Source organism: Megascapheus bottae, chromosome 19 (genome assembly GCF_031878675.1).
Source record: "Megascapheus bottae isolate mThoBot1 chromosome 19, mThoBot2.hap1, whole genome shotgun sequence".
In the NCBI taxonomy this organism is placed as follows: Eukaryota; Metazoa; Chordata; class Mammalia; order Rodentia; family Geomyidae; genus Megascapheus; species Megascapheus bottae.
The window spans coordinates 37085824-37106291 of NC_143527.1; positions in this window are offsets into that span (position 1 = coordinate 37085824).

A 20468-nucleotide genomic window follows, 5' to 3' on the forward strand; every position below is an offset into this window, starting at 1 on the left:
CTCAAAGGGTAGGGCAGTAGCATTGAGCTGAAGAACTCAGGGACAGTGCCCAGGCCCAGAGTTCAAGCCCCACAACTGAAAAAAAATAACTAGGTCAAGCCATGTGTCAGTGGCTCATACTACTAAGAATATAACAGGCTATATGACTGGATTTTCAAATTTTAAAACAGTTCAGAGTAACTACCACATGGTCATAGTGCAGAAGTGCTAACTCAAGATAGTAATGCTTGTTACTCAAAAGGCTGAGGATCATGGTTCAAAGCCAGCCAGGAAAGGAAAAACCAGGAGACTCTCATCCATAATTAACCACTAAACATCTGGAAGTGAAGGTATGGCTCAAAGTATAAAGCCTTACACTCAAAAGTGAGTTCGAGCCCCAGTGCCAGCACAAACAAAGCCAGCCCCTAGTTGGTAAGAAATGTAGACCTGAGGGAATATTTTCAGAAAAGTGGTAAGATCTGGCAAAGGGCTAGGGCTGGGATTTCCCTGCTTTCCCTGGTTCTTTCCAAGGCCATTGTACAAGTTCACAACAGTGATGTCAGTTGCTGTAGGCCTTGGAAAGGCCTTGCCTAATTCTACAGCCCAGGTGAGCCAGCCCATATGTCCTAGACCACTAGTTTACAGTAATTTGCTCATTGACACCTACAAAAACACAGATCTGTGCCCAACTTTTTCTGAAATAGAAAGAGTATGTTGAGCCTGTCCCATTGAAAAGGCTCTGATGAGCAGACCAGGGACATTTATTTCCCAGTGGATCCCCAGTCCTCTAACCCACTCCTCTTGTTATTTCCCCCCTAAAATCAACACAAAGCAGAGACCCAGCTCCCCGCAGGATGACCTATAAGTGACCCTTGGACCCAACTAACACTCTGGTCACTCTCACCGACAGATTTGTTTATCTTGCAACCTCAGAGCCTCTGTACCCTAAAGCTCTGGCCCTAGACTCTAAGTCCTTCAGAGTGACCTGTCACTCACAGCTTAAGTGCATGTTGGATGGCTACATGATAGCCTGAGTTTATTTACCAAAACCTGATGTTTATGCTGTCCAGCAACGAGTAGGGACCATGGATGCTGAATTTAGTAAGCAGGGAGCCAACTAGACGTCTCCAGCAGGCATTAGCCCTCACACCACACAATTATCTGCAGACCCCAGGAGGCTTCTCTCTGCCCCTGTCCTCAGAGATTAAAGATCTCCTGGTGATCTGAATTTGGCATCTCCATCCAAAAGAGAAGTCTGTGGCCAGGTCATTTCCCAAGAGCTTATTTTAATGGAACATTAGCACCACAGCTGTGGTCAAAACGAAGAGGAAGCTGCACATTCTAACTCTGGATGCCTCACTATGTGAAAAGGTTTGTCCCATACATAGTATCACTGGGCGAAGTATAACAAGTGACAGTGACATCCTGGTGTTTGCCTAAGAAAGATAGAGTCTGCCCAAGTCATGGTACTAGATGGAATGACAATCAGCAAATCTTAAGCCAAAATGAACAGAAAACAATGTTTCCTGGTAGTGTGACTCAATGGCAGAGCACATGCTTAGTAGGCAGAGAATCCTGGCTTCAATCCCAGCAACATCAGCACCACAGATATAGGAGATGATAGATGATGGATGGATGGATAGATAGATAGATAGATCATCTATCTAGTCACCTCTCAGTGTTCAGTGGTCATGGTGCAGGGAGTAGATCTATCTGTTCAGGAGATGGAATTCACCTCTGCTTAGGGACAAACCGCCACAATTTCTTTTTTTCTTTTTTTTTGGCCAGTCCTGGGGCTTGAACTCAGGGTCTGAGCACTGTCCTTGGGCTTTTCCTCAAGGCTAGCGCTCTACCCCTTGACCCACAGCACCATTTCTAGCTTTTTCTATGTATGTGGTACCGAGGAATGGAATCCGGGTCTTCGTGCATTCTAGGCAAGCACTCTACCACGAGAACAACCTCCCGGCCACCTCCACAATTTCCTTAAAACTTTTACAAATGGCTAAAGAAACCAAGCATGAACTTTTACATAAACAAGACCAACTGAAGAAAGATGACAAAAGGTTGGTTCTAGAAATGGGCTTTTCCTCTCTTCCTAGCAGAAGCTTTAGAATCGCTCTGAATCATTAAGGAATGCTTTTTTATTTGGCAGACCGGAGGAGTGTGAGACGCAACCCTGCAGAGGGTGAGGTGAGGGTCCTGCAGAAAAGAGGCTCTCCTCTATCCCATTAAAGTCCTGCTGGCCTGCGGCTCCCAAAGCCCCCATTATCAGCTTCAGCTTAAATAAACCTTCTGCCCCAGCACCCATTGCCTCCCTGCAGGCTGCCGGGCCATCCATCAATGTCACCTTTGCAGAGTGGCTGCCATGACAGTTCATGATCATTAACCAGCCCTGGTGTGCTTTGTGTTAAAGCAAAGACACATCAAACACAGCCATTCTGTGGTGCCTTAAAGTTGCAGGCCACTGGCATGTGCTGGGATTGAGGTCAGCCAAACTTGACACCAGCTTTGGCAAAAAGTTAAGAAAAGAAAAAGTTCTGGGCAGAGTGACTCAGTATCCCTTCCTGCCCTCAACACCACTTTCAGGGCTAGAAATCAGGAGAAAAAATAAGGGGGGGGGGACATTGTGATCATTGGGTTAAAAAGGAGGGACAGAAAGAATGTGTGTAAATGACCCAGGGAGCTCCCTGCTATCCCCTGGTGGGCCTGGGATGTGGCTCTGTCTGTGCTGCTATGCCCCACCCCCACCTCTACCCCTGGCAGAACTACAGCTCCCAGTATGCTCTGTGGGACCAGGGTGCACCATTTCTCAAGTCCCTGGGCCATTACTTATTTTCCTATTCCCAGAGGTTTACAGGACAGGAGACTCTGTGAAAGGTGTGTGTGTGGGGGGGGGTGTCTTGGTGATCCTGCTTACCCTTTGAGATTTCTCCTGGGGCCCACTGTTTAACAAAGACATTTGCTTTGCTTATCATGATTTCTCTGTAGCCACCGCCCCCCCCTTTTAGGGAAATGACCTTGAGAGGCCTTTAGAGAAGGAAGAGGGAGCTGGTAGTGTGAAGTGGTTTTTAAAAATTCAATAACAAAGAGAAAAGAGGAACATAGGCTCCTAGCTGGACTGCCAACAAAGCGAATGATCGCATACATATGATTCCTTTCTCTCTCCCTCATCCAGATGACAGGCTCCCACAGCCTACTAGGTCATGGGCATTGAGATGTCCCAAGGTTATGAGAAGTCAATTCAAAACTACCCCTAGCCCTCGTGTTCAAGGTTCATTTGTAATCCTAGCTACACAGGAGTCTGAGATCAGACGATACAATCCTTGTTTGAAGCCAACCTGGACAGGAAAAATCCAAGAGATTCTTCTCTCCAATTAACGACCAAAAAGCTGGAAATGGAGCTGTGGCTCAAGTAGTAGAGCACCAGTCTTAAACTAAAGAGCTAAGGGAGAATGCTCAGGCCCTGAGTTGAAGCCTCAAGCCTCAGTAATCTCTCTCTCTCTCTCTCTCTCTCTCTCTCTCTCTCTCTCTCTCTCTCTCTCTCTCTCTCTCTCTCTCTCTCTCTCTCTCTTCCTCCCTTTCTGCTTCCCTCCTTTCTCCCCCTCCCACATACACAAAATAGGAGAACTCTTTAGGGGCTTAGATTCTCCAAATGAAGTATGTAGAACATACATGGATGCTAGGGGAGTAGAGTGGAGATAGACAATGGCCAGCTGGCCATGTACTGAGGAAAGGTCCACAGAGAAGGGGAGGGAGGCAGTGCCAGCCAAGGGAGAAAATGAGTGACAGCTGTCATTCATCGAATATACCTTTAACCTAGGCAGACCACCTAGCCTAGTGTAAACCTTTGCACACTGCAGCTGCCAGCCTTGGGAGGGCCATCAAGCACCTGAAATGAAGCAGGTCAGAAAGGAGATGAGCTATAAAGAGGGAAAATGCAGATGGTTTGCAGGACAACGAATAAAGGAAAGGAGGTATAACCATTTTTACATTGTTAATATGTTGGACATAGGGTTATATAAAATATTCAAATTATCTGCCTCTCTGTCTTTTTAAGCCTCTACCCTTAAATTATACAGGTGCAAATGCATGAGCAATTATATTTAAACATAATTATATCTCTATTGTTATAGACAGACTCCATTTAATCTCCCCAGCCATGACCATTTGAGCTTTGGGTGTAGTTTTATTTTTTATTGTAATTAATAGAAGGGTTACATTATATTTGCCAGATAGAAGGTGTATTACTTAACAATCATTGCTACCCCTTATCATGTTTTTGTCCCCATTTCCCTCCCCCTGGGTGTAGATTTTAAAAATTACTTATTGTTGGGCCGGGAGTTTGGCCTAGTGGTAGAGTGCTTGCCTAGCAGGGAAGACACAGGTTCAATCCTTTGCTACCACATACATAGAAAAAGCCAGAAATGCTGTGGCTCAAGTGGCAGAGTTCTAACATTGAGGAAAAACACCCAAGGACAGTGCTCATGCCCTGAATTCAAGCCCCAGGACTGGCAAAAAAACCATTCTTATTGTTATAAGAGTGATGTATGGAGGAATGGTTTTTGTTTTTGATTGTACTGATGTTTGAACTCAGAATCTCACACTTTCAAGGCAGGTGCTCTACCATTTTCATTATAACTCCAGTCTACCATATGAATTTTGTATCTTACTTTTTCAGCAGAAAAAGAAAAGGCCTTGTAAAGATAATAACCATGCATGATAAACTGTAAAGAATTTTTTAACTCTTTTTTTTAATAGTATATGGTATTTTGAACTCAGGGCATTATACTTACAGGCAGGCATTCTACCACTTGATTCATACTTCCAGCCACCAGCTCCTTCTTTTGTGTGTGCTGGTCCTGGGAATTGAACTCAATGCCTGGGCACTGTGTCTGAGCTTTTGTGCTGAAGGCTATCCCATTGTGGCTCGGAGTAGTAGAGTAGTAACTCTACTATTGCTGGTGCCCAGAAAAAGCACCAGACCTCTGCTTCTCAGCAATCAGGACACCAAGAAGAGAGGTTAAAGACCAAGAGGTGAAGCTGGGTGCCCGTGGCTCACACCTGTAATCCTAGCTACTCAGGAGGCTGGCACAAATGATGCCTGTCGTTGAGGGGGTGTGTTAATGATATGTTAATGAGACATGGAGTCCTGCCTCCTAAACGCTGACTGCTGTCCACTTCTCCACTCACCTGACTCCACGTGAACACCGTGAGGTTCTGAGGCCTGGGATTCTGGGTCTCCCCTCAAAGAGATAGGGCTGGCTCAGAATCCATTAGCTCAAGAGGCAAAGGTCATTTTGACCTTTCATAGAGTGAATAGAAAATAGAACATTAGTCTGTTTTCTTGCTGGTATATAAAATAATAATACCCACCTCAGGAAGTTACATAAGCCACACTGTGCCGTATAAGCCTCAACAAGGTCATACACAGTCCCCTGGGCTATGTGGTTCCATTTCATCGGTTATGGACCATTGCTCACTTCTGGATTGTCCTGTTTCTGTCCTGTTTCACCATTAATCACAGCTGTTCATTTCAGAAATGGCTTGCAAACCCAAGCCAGCATTTGCAAATTGCTAGTTTTAAGCCTAGAGGCCTATGGTACACTTGACGTGAGATGAGGGGTTTGCAAAAGGAGACCCAAATTCTGTGTCTAGCTGGGTAGTTACTCAGTTTAATGAACTATAAGATAATTCCTTGAATCACTCTGACTTTACCTATGGTGAGGGTCTGATTTTAACTTGAAGTAATTTTTTTTTTTTTTTGAGGTAGGTGCTTGCTAAGAAGCCCAGGCTTCTTGAAATCCTCCACCCGCAGCCTGCAATCTGGGATTGCAGGTATATGTCACTATGTCCAGTACAGTGAGGTTTTAATTAAACAGAGTTTTAAGTGGTGTGAAAGAGTAGTGAATATTCTCTGGTATTAAACATTTCCTTGCACTTATGAGAGTAAAAGCCAAACGAGACACTGAAATAATCCTCTAGACTAGCAGCACTTTAGAGAAGAGGTTGTTTGTTTGGTGGTACTAGAGTTTGAATTCAGGGCCTTACATTCAAGAAGCAGGCTTTCTACCACTTGAGCCATGCCTCCAGCCCTAAGTAGCAACACTTTAAAACAGCATTAAGAACTTAAGCTCAGAGGGATTGTGGTTGTAAATCCTTATAATCCTAGCATTTGTTTGAAGCTGGAGGATTGAGTTTGAGGCCAGCCTAGACAACATAGTAAGACCCTGTGTTAAAAACAATAACAAAACAACCTCCCTAAATCAAACATAAAATAGATACAAGGGAATTCTGGCTTGATAATATAATGAGCTACTAAATTCGATGAAATAGGTATACAATTTAACATTGGGTTATTGTAGTTGAAAGGTTAAAGATTCCAAGATATAAGTTATTATACAAGTAATAGTGTAGTTCCTGAACTCCTCATGCCACAGAACCTGCAGAAACTCCTATGAACTGGTTAAGGGCACCCATGTCTGTATCCTTGTCCATTGTGGCAGGGAATAAACACAAGCACAGTAAAAATAAGAGCCATACTCTGTTTTGTTTCGTTTCATTTCGTTTTTGCTAGTCCTGGGCTTGAACTCAGGGCCTGAACACTGTCCTTGGACTTTCTCAAAGTCAGAGCTCTACCACTTGAGCCTCAGCACCACTTCTGACTTATTTCTATGTATGTGGTACCAAGGAATTGACCCTGGGTCTTCGTGCATGCTAGGCAAACACTCTACCACTAGGCCAAACTCCTGGCCCCCATACTCTGTTTTTATGTGGTGGTTATTCTACTGATTACCCTTGTACATTTCCTTTACTTCTCTTAGTCCTGCAAAGATACCATCATTTCTGTGATCCAGATGAAGAATCTGAGATAGAAGTTAAATATCACACCTAAGGTGTTGAATTATTAAAAGACCGAGGTTGTGATTATAAACAAGTCACTGCACAAACTGAAGCATCCTAGGGCCACACAGAACAAATTCCTCATTGAAGAAAAAAACATCATCATATTTCCATTTCCATTGTATACCTAAACACAGAGGGCGAAACCAAAGCAAAAACAAAAAGAAAACCCAAGCCATTGCACAGTTCATGTTCCAGAGAGCTATTCTAGGTCATAAAGCAATCAGTTGTGAAGTCAATCATATTTTCTCATGGGCACAACACTGTAATAAAGGGCCTATTTTCATTTGAGAATTCCACATCAGGAAAACCCAATTATACAGTGGAAACTCAAACAGGCCATGAAATGATACTTCAAAAATCTAAGGATGGGCCGGGAGTTTGGCCTAGTAGTTAAAGTGCTTGCCTAGCATGCATGAAGACCCAGGTTCGATTCCTCGGTACCACATACATAGAAAAAAGCCAGAAGTGGTGCTGAGGCTCAAGTGGTAGAGCTCTAGCCTTGAGAAAGTCCAAGGACAGTGCTCAGGCCCTGAGCTCAAGCCCAGGACTGGCAAAAAAAAAAAAAATCTAAGGATGTTAGAGTTCAAAGGGACCTCAGAAATTATAAGAATTAGTTGCCTTATGAGAATTAAAACTAGGGGGCCAGGAGTTTGACCTAGGGGTAGAGTGCTTGCCTCGCATGCAGGAAGACCAGGGTTGGATTCCTCGGAGCCACATACCTAGAAAAAAGCTGTGGCTCAAGTGGCAGAGTGCTAGCCTTGAGGAAAGCCCCAGAACAGTGCTCATGTCCTGAGTTCAAGACCCAGGACTGGCAAAAAAAAAAAGAAAAGAAAACTTGCTGAAAAACAGAGAAACCCCTTCTTCAACAACATCTTCATATTACATATGAGGCTGATAGAGGAGGCACATCCTTTGCATAAAAAGGAGATGTTATATAATACATACACATTTGTGAATTAAGGGGATGAGGATGGTGAGGAAGAATGGAGGGGCTGAGGCCAGGGATGAAGGGATCCCATGTTTTGATGGGTAAATATTCTCTGTCTTGCTTCCTTTCCCATCTCTCTAGCTCCGCATTGATGTTCTAGCCCTGAAAAATGCTTGGACATAAAAGTTTTCAAGACTCCACAGCTATGGAGGAAGCATAATGTCTGGCTGAAGTAGTAAGGACCTGTTACCCCAACAACAGAGAGAGCAAGACTCTATCTTGAAAATAACCATATAGAGAGAGACCGAGACAGACACCGACAGAGATTAAGAGAGTCAGGTGATGGTGCTTCACTTCAAGTAATCCTAGCTACTTCCCAGCCTGAGATCTGAGGACTGTGATTCAAAGCCAGCCCGGGCAGGAATGTCTGTGAGACTCTTATCTCCAATTAACTACCAAAAAATCTGGAATAATAATTTGTGCTCCACATGTCCAGGACACCTCACCGACCTTGAGCAAGGGTAGAGCAGAGGGGAAGATTTCTCTTCTTTGCAACCATCACTCTAAACCAGGGTGGAACAAAACAACACAAACTTCACCTGCAAGGTCTTCAGCTTGAAAGCAATCCTGAGAAATTTGAATCCAAGAGGAGAGAAGTCAAGTTTCTATACCAGTGACAAGAGGCTTTTGTTGACCTTGTAACACTATAGTTTGGCAATTCCCCAGAGCCATTATTTATGGGGCTGTGCTTTCATGCTTGGATTTATATATGTTTGCACCTTTATCCCAAAGAGATTTTCACAAATCCTGAGTACATCCTCTGGAGGCAAGTGAGAAGAAGCATTTTTTTTTTAAATTCACTTCCCAGTAATTAAGGCACAGGTCCACCAGCCCAGTGTTTATGGGAGAATCAGAGAGGGATGAGAAGGGCCTGCTGGTGCCGAGAAAAAGCACCAGACCTCTGCTTCTCAGCAATCAGGACACCAAGAAGAAAGGCTAAAGATCAAGAGATGAAGCCAGGTGCCAGTAGCTCACACCTGTAATCCTAGCTACTCAGGAGGCTGAGATCTAAGGATTGTGGTTCAAAGCCAGCCCAGGCACAAAAGTCTGTGAGACTCATCTCTAATTAACCACCAGAAACAGACAGTGGCACTGTAGCTCAAGTGGTAGAGCGCTAGCCTTGAGCTGAAGAGCTCAGGGACAGTGCCCAGGCTGAGTTCAGGCCCACAACCAACAACAACAAAAAAAAAAAAAAAAAAAAAAAATCAAGAGGTGACCTTTGCCCTTCTCCTAGTCTCTGAGCCAGGGACCAGGGACTATCCTTCCCCCTGGCTCAGGGAGGAACCAAATGTCACATGAAGATGGCTTCCCTAAACAGCCGGTTATAGCTAAGGTGACATATTGGCAGATAGTCTGCCAATAGGTACAATCATTTTGAAGGCACCTTGGTAGTCACCATCAAAATGAAAATAAATGGTTTGTTTGCCTTTTGTGTGTTTGTTTGTTTGTTTTGACTCAGTACTTCTTCTAGAATTAGAATAAGAATGTTTATGGACTGTAGCAACTTTGTATAAAAGTAAAACCTAGAAGCAATCTAAATACTCATGAATGAAATGAGTTGTTAAGCGAATGATGGTGGGGATACATCTGTGCAGCTGTGAAAGAGTGTGGAAGAAGTCTACATGAAGAGACATGGAAAGATAGTTGAGCCTGCTCGATAAGGACGCATCCAAGACCAATAAATCCTTCTCTGCTACTCTTGGAGTAAAGCCATACGCACATCAGTAGCAGGCAAGGAGGCCCAGAGCCAAAGACGATGCATCTGAGAAGGGGTGCATGCACAGGTCCTTTGGTAAAGAAGGGGGCCTGGGAAGATACAATGCTCTTTGCAGTGCCAGAACCACACAATGGATTGTTTGATTAGATTGGAGTGGGAGAAAAAGACAAGCCTCAAGAATACATCATCCAAGCATAAATGATCATAACCCTGTTCATAGCCCATTCCCTTATCACCTTATGTACCTGTTACTATAAGATTTTCCTTTATTTAGGGGAAGTAGTGATAGTACTAAGTTCTATTCCTTTTTGATGATACTTGGACTTAAACTCAAGGGTTTATGCTTATTAGTTGTGCCCCAGCCCCCTTTATCGCTCCTTTCAGTTATTTTTCAAATCAGGTTTTATGTTCTTTTTGTTTGTTTGTTTTTTGCCCAAATCCACCTGAACTTGATCCTCTTATTTATACTTCCCATGCAGTAGGGGTGACAGACATATGCCATCATATTGGTTATTTTTAGTAAGTTAGTATTGTCAGACCTGCCACTCAAAAGCAAGAAACTAGACAAATCCTTCACTTAGTCACAGTTCCTATAAGGCTGCCTCCCTGATCATTCATTCATTCATGTCTTGGCTTTGTTTATTTGTTTGTTTGTTTATTTATTTATTTATTTATTTGCCAGTTCCGGGGCAAATAAATGAACTCAGACCCTTGAACTTAGAGTCTGGGCACTATCCCTGAGCTTCTTTTGCTCAAGACTAGCATTCTACCACTTGAGCTACAATGCCATGTCCAGCTTTTTCTGTTTATGTGTTACTGAGGAATCAAAACCATGGCTTTGTGCATGCTAGGCAAGAACTCTACCACTAAGCCACATTCCCAGTCCCTTGGCTTTATTTTTTTAAACCAGAGCTTTATGTAAGCTAAGCACAAGTTCTACTGAGCCCAGCCCTTTGCTTTATTGGCACTTGCATTGAATCTATACATATATTGAAATACATTCTTTTTTCCTCCCATTTTTAAGTATTTTGTTGTTGTTGTTATTGGGGAATCAAACCCAGAACACTGTAGTTGCTAGGCAAGTGCTTTGTCACTCGGCTACATCCCAACCTTTTCCTCCAGTTTTAAAAGGAAGATGTTTATCAGTTTTACTTTGGACACAGCACATGTAAATTTTAAACAATATTCACATTACAGGGAGATATTATGATTAAACTCTTAAAGTATTGGTATCTCAAAATTGTCCCAGATCTTTTAAAAACAAATTAAAAGTGTACACTCACATGCTTTATAGGATATTAAACCAAAACACTAGAACTCATAAGCATGCTAATGTTTTTATACCAAGTGTTTTTGAGTTAAAAAAATGTCTTTTGACATGCATCTGGAGTTTTCCATGTATTTTGATATAATAACATTTACCAGCTGTGGTAAATTATACACCAGATGTGTAGAATCCTAACTAGTCAGGAGACAGTGATCATGAGGATGGAAGTTTGAGACCAACCAGGGTAAAATATTCATGAGAACCCACCCCATTTATATATTGGGTGTTATGATAGGAATCTGTCACCCCAAAGATACAGGAGGCCAAGATGAGGAAGATGTTAGTACCAGGCCAGCCTGAGTGAAAATGTTTGTGAAATCTCAACAGAAGAAGCTGGGTATAATATTATGAGCCTGTCAATCAGGCTACAGCAGACAGCATAAATAGTAAGATCCAGTGCCATGCCAGCCTGGAAGGCCTAGCAAATACAAAGCCCCAAGTACAAACCCTAGTTCTACAAAATAATGAAAATAGAATTACAGGCATGAGGCTATAATCCTAGCTACACAGGAGTCTAAGGTCTGAGGATTCCAGGTCAAAGCCATTCCCAAGCGGGAAGGCCCGTGAAACTCTTGTCTCTAATTTACCCCCCAAAAGCCACAGGTGGAGCTGTGGCTCAAGTTGGACAATATTATCCTTGAGCAAATTTTTTAAAAGTTCAGATACAGCACTCAAAATCTGAGTTCAAGCCCCCATAAGTTTTATTAGTAGTATTTTTATTTTTTATTTTTGCCAGTCCTAGGCTTGAATTCAAGGCCTGAGTACTGTCTCTGCAAACTTCTCTTTTTTAAATTTTTTTATTGTCCAGGTAAGGTATAGAGGGGTTACAGTTACATTCTCCACATAGTAGGTATATTACTTCTCACATATTGATACCCTTTCTCATGTTTTTGTCCCCTTTTCCCTCCCTCCACCCCCTCCAAATCATCTTGTTTTCTCCCTTCCCTATTTCAAATAAACAAATAAACATATATACAATATACTAGGTAACAAAGTCAGATACTGTAACAATATGAGATTAACCAAAGGGCAACAAAAGAGAAGAGAAATAACAGTACATTAAGAACAACAACCACTGGGCCGGGAGTTTGGCCTAGTGGTTAAAGTGCTTGCCTAGCATGCATGAAGACCCGGGTTCGATTCCTCGGTACCACATACATAGAAAAAAGCCAGAAGTGGTGCTGAGGCTCAAGTGGTACAGCTCTAGCCTTGAGAAAATCCAAGGACAGTGCTCAGGCCCTGAGCTCAAGCCCAGGACTGGCAAAAAAAAAGAGAACAACAATCATACAAGATAAAGCTTTTGTTTCCATATCTTAGAGTTCCTTTCATTTAGTCTCATCCGAATGATCTTATGTACCTAGGGTTTGAGCTATTATAAACCTCTGCTAGGAGAGTCCTAGATGTGTACTAATTATTACAAATGAGGGAAATCTTTGAGCTTCTTTGTGCTATACCACTTGAGCTGGAGTACCACTTTCTATTCATTTATTTTTATTATTTATTGGTATTACAAAGGTAATGTACAGAGGGGATACAGTTACACAAGTCAGGTAATGAGTACGTTTCTTTTTAGACAATGTAGTAGGTTTTTTTTATTTTGTTTTTGTTTTTCACCAGTCCTGGGGCTTGAACTCAGGGCCAGAGCACTGTCCATGGGCTTTTTCCTCAAGGCTAGCACTCTGCCACTTGAGCCACTTTTGGCTTTTCTAAGTATATGATACCAAGGAATCGAGCCTGGGTCTTCGTGCATTCTAGGCAAGCACTCTACTACTAGGCCAAACTCCCAGCCATGTAGTAGTGTTGAGTTTTCAACAATGCACACACAAACTGTTTTGTACCTATCCGAAAAGCTAATAAAAATGGACCAACAGACAGATAGGCTTCTTGCCTCGTGTGTACAAGGTGTTAGTTTCCATTTCTAGCACTGCAAACATTAATTGACTAATAAAAAAAAAACAACAGAAAATGTACCAGCAGGCTAAATGAGCCTATTGTGGGAGGTCAGTTGGAGAAGGGGAGGCAGGGTCTGAGTGTTTTCTACACGCTGCCTTTTCTGCTAGGCCTTGGGCTGCATCCACTTGGTAATGAATGTGAGAACCACACCAGCCATGTACTTCAATGCGGCCCTGCTAACGCGGGGCCTCAATCAGAACTCAAGGGCCAGGGCATTCCCAGCTTTCAAGGCTTGCCACCACAGGCCTTCTTACAAGGTTATTTAAACCCTCATTTGATTAGCCAAGTATTTTATAGTCATTTACTACTAACTGACAATTCTCACTCAATATGTGGAAATGGAGTATTTCAATAGGGAAGGAGCGAATTTTATGTGTTTCTGTGCAAATCTGACACCCTGCCATAGTAGAGTTGGCCTGGTCCGAGGTCAAAGGACAGTTCATGGCAATAGAAGGTTTCAATGGTACAGTGGATTAGAAGATCATTGGCAGATTTTAATCCTAAGGCCAATTTCTAGATACCATGCAGAGAGATGGATCACATGACCCGTGGGAATTGTTAAGACAACATTCTGTGGCTCCCATGTATGGGGAACATGCAGAAGAAATTCTGGTCTGTGCACCTTGTAATCTAGATGGCCTTGACCTGGAAAACTTTGAGCTTGACACAACGTGAGCATGAATGTTTTTCTTTGCCAGAGTCTCAGCATATGGAAATATAAATCTGATGGCAGCACTTCAGCTGCAAAAGTCACCTCTATACAATAATTCCCAACTCTGTGCAGAAGAATCTTTTGGGGGATTGGAATTTATTATAATGTTGTTGTTTTGTTTTGGGGGCAGTTTTTTGGCTAGGATTCTTTGGGTGTTTTGTTTTGTCTTGCTTTGTTTTACCTATCCTTCCTTTGTCCTTGGGACAAACAGGAGAAAGAAAGAAAGAAGAAAGAAAGAAAGAAAGAAAGAAAGAAAGAAAGAAAGGAACAAGAAAGAAAGAAAGAAAGAAAGAAAGAGGGAGGGAGGAAGGAAGGAAGGAAGGAAGGAAGGAAGGAAGGAAGGAAGGAAGGAAGAAGGAAGGAAGGAAGGAAGGAAGGAAGGAAGGAAGGAAGGAAGGAAGGAAGGAAGGGAGGGAGATGGGTAGGCACACTAGTGGCTTATGCCTGTAATCCTACTCAAAGGCTGAGATCTGAACCACCAGAAAACCCAAAGTGGCACTGTGGCTCAAAGTTGTACAGTGCTAGCCTTGAGCAAAAAGAGCTCAGGGACAGTGCCCAGGCCTAGAGTTCAAGCCCCATGGCCAACAAAATTAGGAGAAAAAAAGGAGAAGAAGGAGGAGGAGGAGGGGAGAGAGGAGGAGGGGGAAGAGGGGGGAGGAAAGGGGAGAAGGGGGAGGAGGGGGGAGAGGAGGAGGGGGGAGGAGGAGGGGGGGAGGAGGAGGAGAAGGAGGAAGAAAGGAAAGAGGAAGAAGAAAGGAAGGAGGAGGAGAAGGAGGAGGAGGAGGAGGAGGAGGAGGAGGAGGAGGAGGAGGAGGGAGGAGGAGAGACAAAAATTCCCAGAAGTAGGCCAGGAGTTTGGCCTGGTGGTAGAGTGCCTGCCTAGCAGGCACAAAAACCCAGGTTTAATTCCTCAGTATCACATACATAGAAAAAGCCAGAATTGGTGCTGTGGTCTAAGTGGTAGAGCTCTAGCCTTGAGAAAGCCCAAGGACAATGCTCAGCCCCGAGTTCAAGCTCTAGTATTGCCAAAAAATAAAAAAAAAATACCCAGAAATAAGACTTACTTTGTTTTTAGGGTATTGATTTAATTTTGAAAATGCTGATAAGGGGATAGTGTTACGATCTGGTTTATATTTTTACCAGAGAGGCTATCCATATGACTCTACTACAGGCAAGGATTGCCAATAATAAACAGATCTGCCAAACATACTAGCATGTCCTTGCTCTTGTAGAAGACTTGAAAATCTAAAAATACAATTAAATAGTACCATTCAGAAGGCATAATTATAGTCAAACTTTTTAATGCATTTTTTTTTGCAGGAAAACCTTTTTATGAGACTTTAACTACAACCAAAGGGAATAGCTTCCACCTTTCTGCCTCTCCAAATACACATCAAAACTGGCAAACTAGGCTGGGAGTTTGGCCTAGTGGTAGAGTGCCTGCCTAGCATGCACGAAGACCCGGGTTCGATTCCTCGGTACCACATACATAGAAAAAAGCCAGAAGTGGTTCTGAGGCTCAAGTGGTAGAGCTCTAACCTTGAGAAAGTCCAAGGACAGCACTCAGGCCCTGAGCTCAAGCCCAGGACTGGCAAAAAAAAAAAGAACCTGGTAAACTAAAGTGCCTAACAGTTGGTATACCTAACAGTCTCCCAATAAATTCCTAAGCAAACCTTAAAAATGAAGTAAAAAAGCCGACACTAGTTGCTCATACTTGTAATCCTAGCTATTCAGGAAACTGAGACTGCAGTAAGACTCTTACCTCCAATTAGTCAGAAAAAATAAAAGCTGGAAATGAAACTGTGGTTCAAGTGGTAGAGCACCAGTCTTGAACAAAAATAAAAAACACTGATAGGCAGCACCTAGGCCCTGAGTTCAAGCCCTCGTACACAAACACACACACACACACACACACACACACACACACACACAGAGTTAGCAACTTCTATAATTTCATTCCAAGATTAATTACCCCTCTGTCAAGAGGGAAAAAAGTATTTTATAAATATTTGTTAACATGTATCACTTTCGCGTTTTGATTAGAATGCATCTTTGTAAAGTAAAAGCTATATTTACTGCAAACAATTAAAATACTTAAAAAGTTTAGAACTGATCAATCATACAAGCACACGCGCGCGTGCTCGGGGTGTGTGTGTTTTCTGGGCTTTGAACTCAGGGCCTCGATGCTGTCCCTGAGCTTGTTTGCTTGTTTTTTGCTCATAGCTAGCAATCTACTGCTCTACTTCCAGTTTAGAGATAATAATCTCTCAGACTTTCATGTCTGGACTGGCTTTGAACCGCAGTCCTCAGATCTCATCCTCCTAAGTAGCTAAGATTGCAGGTGGAAACCACCAGCTCCCAGCTTCTATTTATTTCATTCTTAAGGGAGGCTGGTACTATGGTTTGTCTCAGGCTACTGAAGGGGACTTAGAACCTGGCCTCCTTGCTCCTGATTAGAAGCATTTGCTACTGTGCAAGTCCACAGTTCCACAACTCCCTAGAGATTTAAATTTCTTTTTTTCCAAAGTGGAGAAACTAGTCCCCATCTAGCCTAGGGTCGGAACAGAAGACAAGTCAAGTCTAGAGGCCTAGAAGCATGCAGCTTTAATATCAGCCACAAGTTCTGGGCACAACTGCCCATCATACTGCAGGTTTCCTTCTCAAGTTGACCATTTGCTGAAGGAATGCCTCACTGATGCAGTCAGATCAGTTCATTTGTGCCTTGATTATCTGTATGTCTGGGGGCGGGGGGGAGGGGGAGCGCTATCTAAAAAGGTCCCTACATAGAGATGTAACTTGTGACAGACTTACTAATTTGAAATAGAGATGTATCTCTCTGCACATCCTTTCCCGTAGCCCTCCATTAGACAAGTACCAATGGCACACAGATTGCACATAATACCACAACTGTTCTCCATTCGCTCCTAGCAACATGCTAGAAGGGTAATGAGTGGGAAGATAGAGGTGGAAAAGATTTGGAGACAGGCAGTGGGTATGTATGAATGCAACAACTGTGGCTTCTGCTGGAACTGCTGCTGTCAGGATTGGGAGCAGGACTGAATTTACAAGGAGCTGATTTAGAATCCAACCCTCTCTTTATGTATTGGATAAATGAGCTTGGTCATTTAATCTGAGTGTTTCCATTTATTCTCCCCTAACAGTGAGAAAAGTGAGATTTTCTTGTAGAATTTTTCAAGGTTTCAAGGAGAGGATGTAGGAAGTCTTAGTGGGCTGGGAGTGTGGCCTAGTGGTAGAGTTCTTGCCTAGCATGCATGAAGCCCTGGTTTCAATTTCTTGGTACCACATACACAGAAAAAGCTGGAAGTGGTGTTGTAGATCAAGTGGTAGAGTGCCTTGAGAAAGCCCTACGACAGTACTCAGGCCCTAAGTTCAAGCCCCACAATCTACAAAAAAAAAGTGCTTTGTCTATCATTGGGTCCCAAATCACTGTCTTTTTGGTCTTCTGTCTTTCCTTCTCTTCTTGTTTTGTTTTCGTTGGTTGTGAAGCTTGAACTCAGGGCCTGGACACTGAATCTGAGCTCTTCAGCTTAAGGTTAGTGCTCTGCCACTTTGAGTAACAGCACCATTTTCAGTTTTCTGGTGGTTAATTGAAGATAAGAGTCTCACGGACTTTTATGCCCAGGCTGGGTTTGAACTGCAGTCCTTACATCTCAAACTCCTGCATAGCTAGGATTACAGGCCTGAGCCACTAGTGTCCGGCTGGTTCTCCTCTTGAAACAGATGTTTGACACAAGCAACACTGGTCTTATAAGAGGAGAGAGTCTAAAGAGACAGAACGAGACCATCTTCGAGGACTAAGAGAAGTAAAGGACATCTTTTCTTTTTTTTTTTTAAACCTATGGTAGGTTTTGAACTTGGTTCTGGGTGTTGTCCCTGAGCTTTTTGTTGAAGGCTAGTGCTCTGTCACTGGAGCCACAGCTCCACTTCCGGTTTTCTGGTAGTCCATTGGAGAGAAGAGTCTCAGGGACTTTCCTGCCCAGGCTGGCTTTGAATAACAATCCTCAGAGCTCAGCCTTCTGCTAGGATTATAGGCGTGAACCACTGGCACCCAGCTTTGTTTGGGATCTTAGTATCAGAGAAAACAACACAAGTGGTAACCAATGAAGAGGAAGTAACAAAAAAACATCGAAGCAGAGGAGCCACAGTTATGGGTTCCATGGCTATGTACCAGAATTCAAGGCTGTGACCTGTGTCTGGACATTTCCTCCACCTTGAAAGGATAACTCCGTGACTGGCTATTTCTGCGGGCATAAATTTAGAAAGCAGTGCTTCCCAAGATTTTTTTCCCCTAGGATCAGCAGAATCTTTTTTTTTTTCTTTTTAAATTCCAACAGTTTATTTCAGAATATCCTTAGTGAACGGGGCCTCTTCAATATGGCCTTCTTTCCTCTTCTTTCCCGTGTCAAGGGCACCCCGATGGGATGAAGCACTCCCCTACATGAGCGGTGCACTAGATCCTGGTCAGATCTGACTAGCTACACAGAGGACCAAGTGCAGTGCCTAAAGCCAGAGGAGGAAGGCCGGCCTGTGAGCCCGCCCTAGACCTCAGGGCTCAGGAATCCAAGGGCACTCTACCCTAATGGCCCCCGTAGACTCCAAGTGTACAGTGTACAAAGGCCTCTGCCAGCCACCTCCACCACTCATCCCCTGTGCAACCAAGAAAATTAAATAATAGTCACTTCTTGAACTCTTAACTATATTCTAGAAGAATATACTCAAGTTTTAGGGTGACTCCAAACAAAGAACAAAGGAAGGGAAGGGAAGGGAAGGGAAGACCGGTTCTGATGTGTCCTCCTGGGAATCTGATGGGAGCTAATAGTGTTAAATGAAATGGTACGTCCTCCAGGAAGAGCAGGCTTGGAAGAGTGAAGAATGAGGTGAGGAAGACAATTTTGTTTTTTTTCTTTTTTTTTTTTTTTTTTTTTTTTTTGCCAGTCCTGTGGCTTGAGCTCAGGGCCTGAACATTGTCCTTGGGCTTTCTCAAGGCTAGCACTCTACCACCTGAGCCACAGCACCACTTCTGGCTTTTTTTTTTCTATGTATGTGGGGTGCTGAGGAATCGAACTTGGGCCTTCGTGAATACTAGGCAAGCACTCTTACCACTAGGCCAAACTCCCAGCCCAACTTTGTTTTCTTTAATTAAGTACTTGATGACGTGTTTTACTGCCAGAGATTCTGGGATATGATCTAGATATTCATTTGTCTAGAATATAGTCTAAATGTTGAAATTTCTTTTCTTTTTCTTTTTTCTGTCAGTCATGGGCTTGAACTCTGAGCCTGGGCGCTATCCCTGGGGTCTTCAGCTCAAGACTACCACCATACCCCTTGAACCACAGCACCACTTCCTGTTTTCTGGTGGTTAATTGAAGATAAGACTCTCACTGACTTCCAGGGGTAGGGCTGTAGCCTTGAGCTGAGGAGCTCAGGGACAGCGTCAAAGAGGAGTTCAAGCCCTATGACCCCCCCCAACACACACACAAAAAAACTCTCAAGGACTTTAGTGCCAGGCTGGCTTTGAACTACGATCCTCAGATCTCAGCCTCCTGAGTAGCTAGGATTATAGTCATGAGCCACTGCACCTGGCTGAATTTTCTTTTCTAAAATCTGTCTAGATAATCCTAATGTGAAGCCAAGTTGAGAACCATTGTTTTAAACATTAAAAACAGAATTCTTAGAAACAGCACAATTTAAAAAGCAGGAAGACCCCCAGTGTATGGATGAAGTATCGATGATTGTGTGATTTAGAACTCAGCCCAATTCCAGGTGAGATACACTCTACAATGCTCTCTCACTGCAAGCAGCCATAAGTCCTGACAAAGCAGGAAGAAATGATTTGAGGGTTTCTGTGTAGGTACTAAGGACTAGATTGCTGATCCATGCTACAGTATGTGTTTAGCATACCCAAGACCCAGGGCTCCATTCCTCTTTCTGGGAGAAGCAGACGTTAACTGATGGGTTGGAAAGGAAATCTAGAGGCCAAATACCCCTGATGAGGTTGCTACAATTTTCCTTTCAGCATTGCCCAGTGTAGAGATGGGGCTTTATGAACCCTGAAACTGAACATTTGCTGAAAAGAGAAGTCTGGGAGAAACTGGTTTTGGCTTAAAGCAGGAAAGAGGTCTCCTAAGTCTCAAAGTAAGAGAGGTCCCTGCTTTCTTCACTTTTCTTCTATCTGTAACTTTTAAAGGGGAGCCCAGGACCAGAAAGTGACCCAACAACATGTTTGTGAATTCCTGGAATCATTCACAAATGGCACATTTGTGAGTCAGATCTAAACAGCAGTCCAAAAGCTTTGAGGTAGAACTAATAAACTGTGGGACGGATGGACAGACAGCCACCTTCTAGATCAGCCACCAGGTGGCGCACATGCAGGCCAAACAGGAATCACTGTGTGAAGACTTTAAGTGGAATGGACAGTAAAACCACATCTCACAAAGACTGGTTGGAACTTACAGCCCCAGTTTACTAACATTAAAAAAAGAAAGAAAATAAGTCTTTTCCATGAGAGAGAGAGAGAGTTGGTAATATGTTGCTAAGGATTACAGTCAGATATTCATGCATGCTAAGCCAGACCTCTACACTGAACAACTCACCAATCCACCATGGGATTTTTTTTTTTTTTTGCCAGTCCTGGGCTTAAGCTCAGGGCCTGAGCACTGTCCTTGGATTTTCTCAAGACTAGAGCTCTACCACTTGAGCCTCAGCACCACTTCTGGCTTTTTTTCTCTGTATGTGGTACAGAAGAATCAAACCCGGGTCTTCGTGCATGCTAGGCAAGCACTCTACCACTAGGCCAAACTCTGGCCCCCCATCATGGGATTTTAAATAAGACTCATAAACTCTTCACATTCAAAATTTCCAGAAAGCA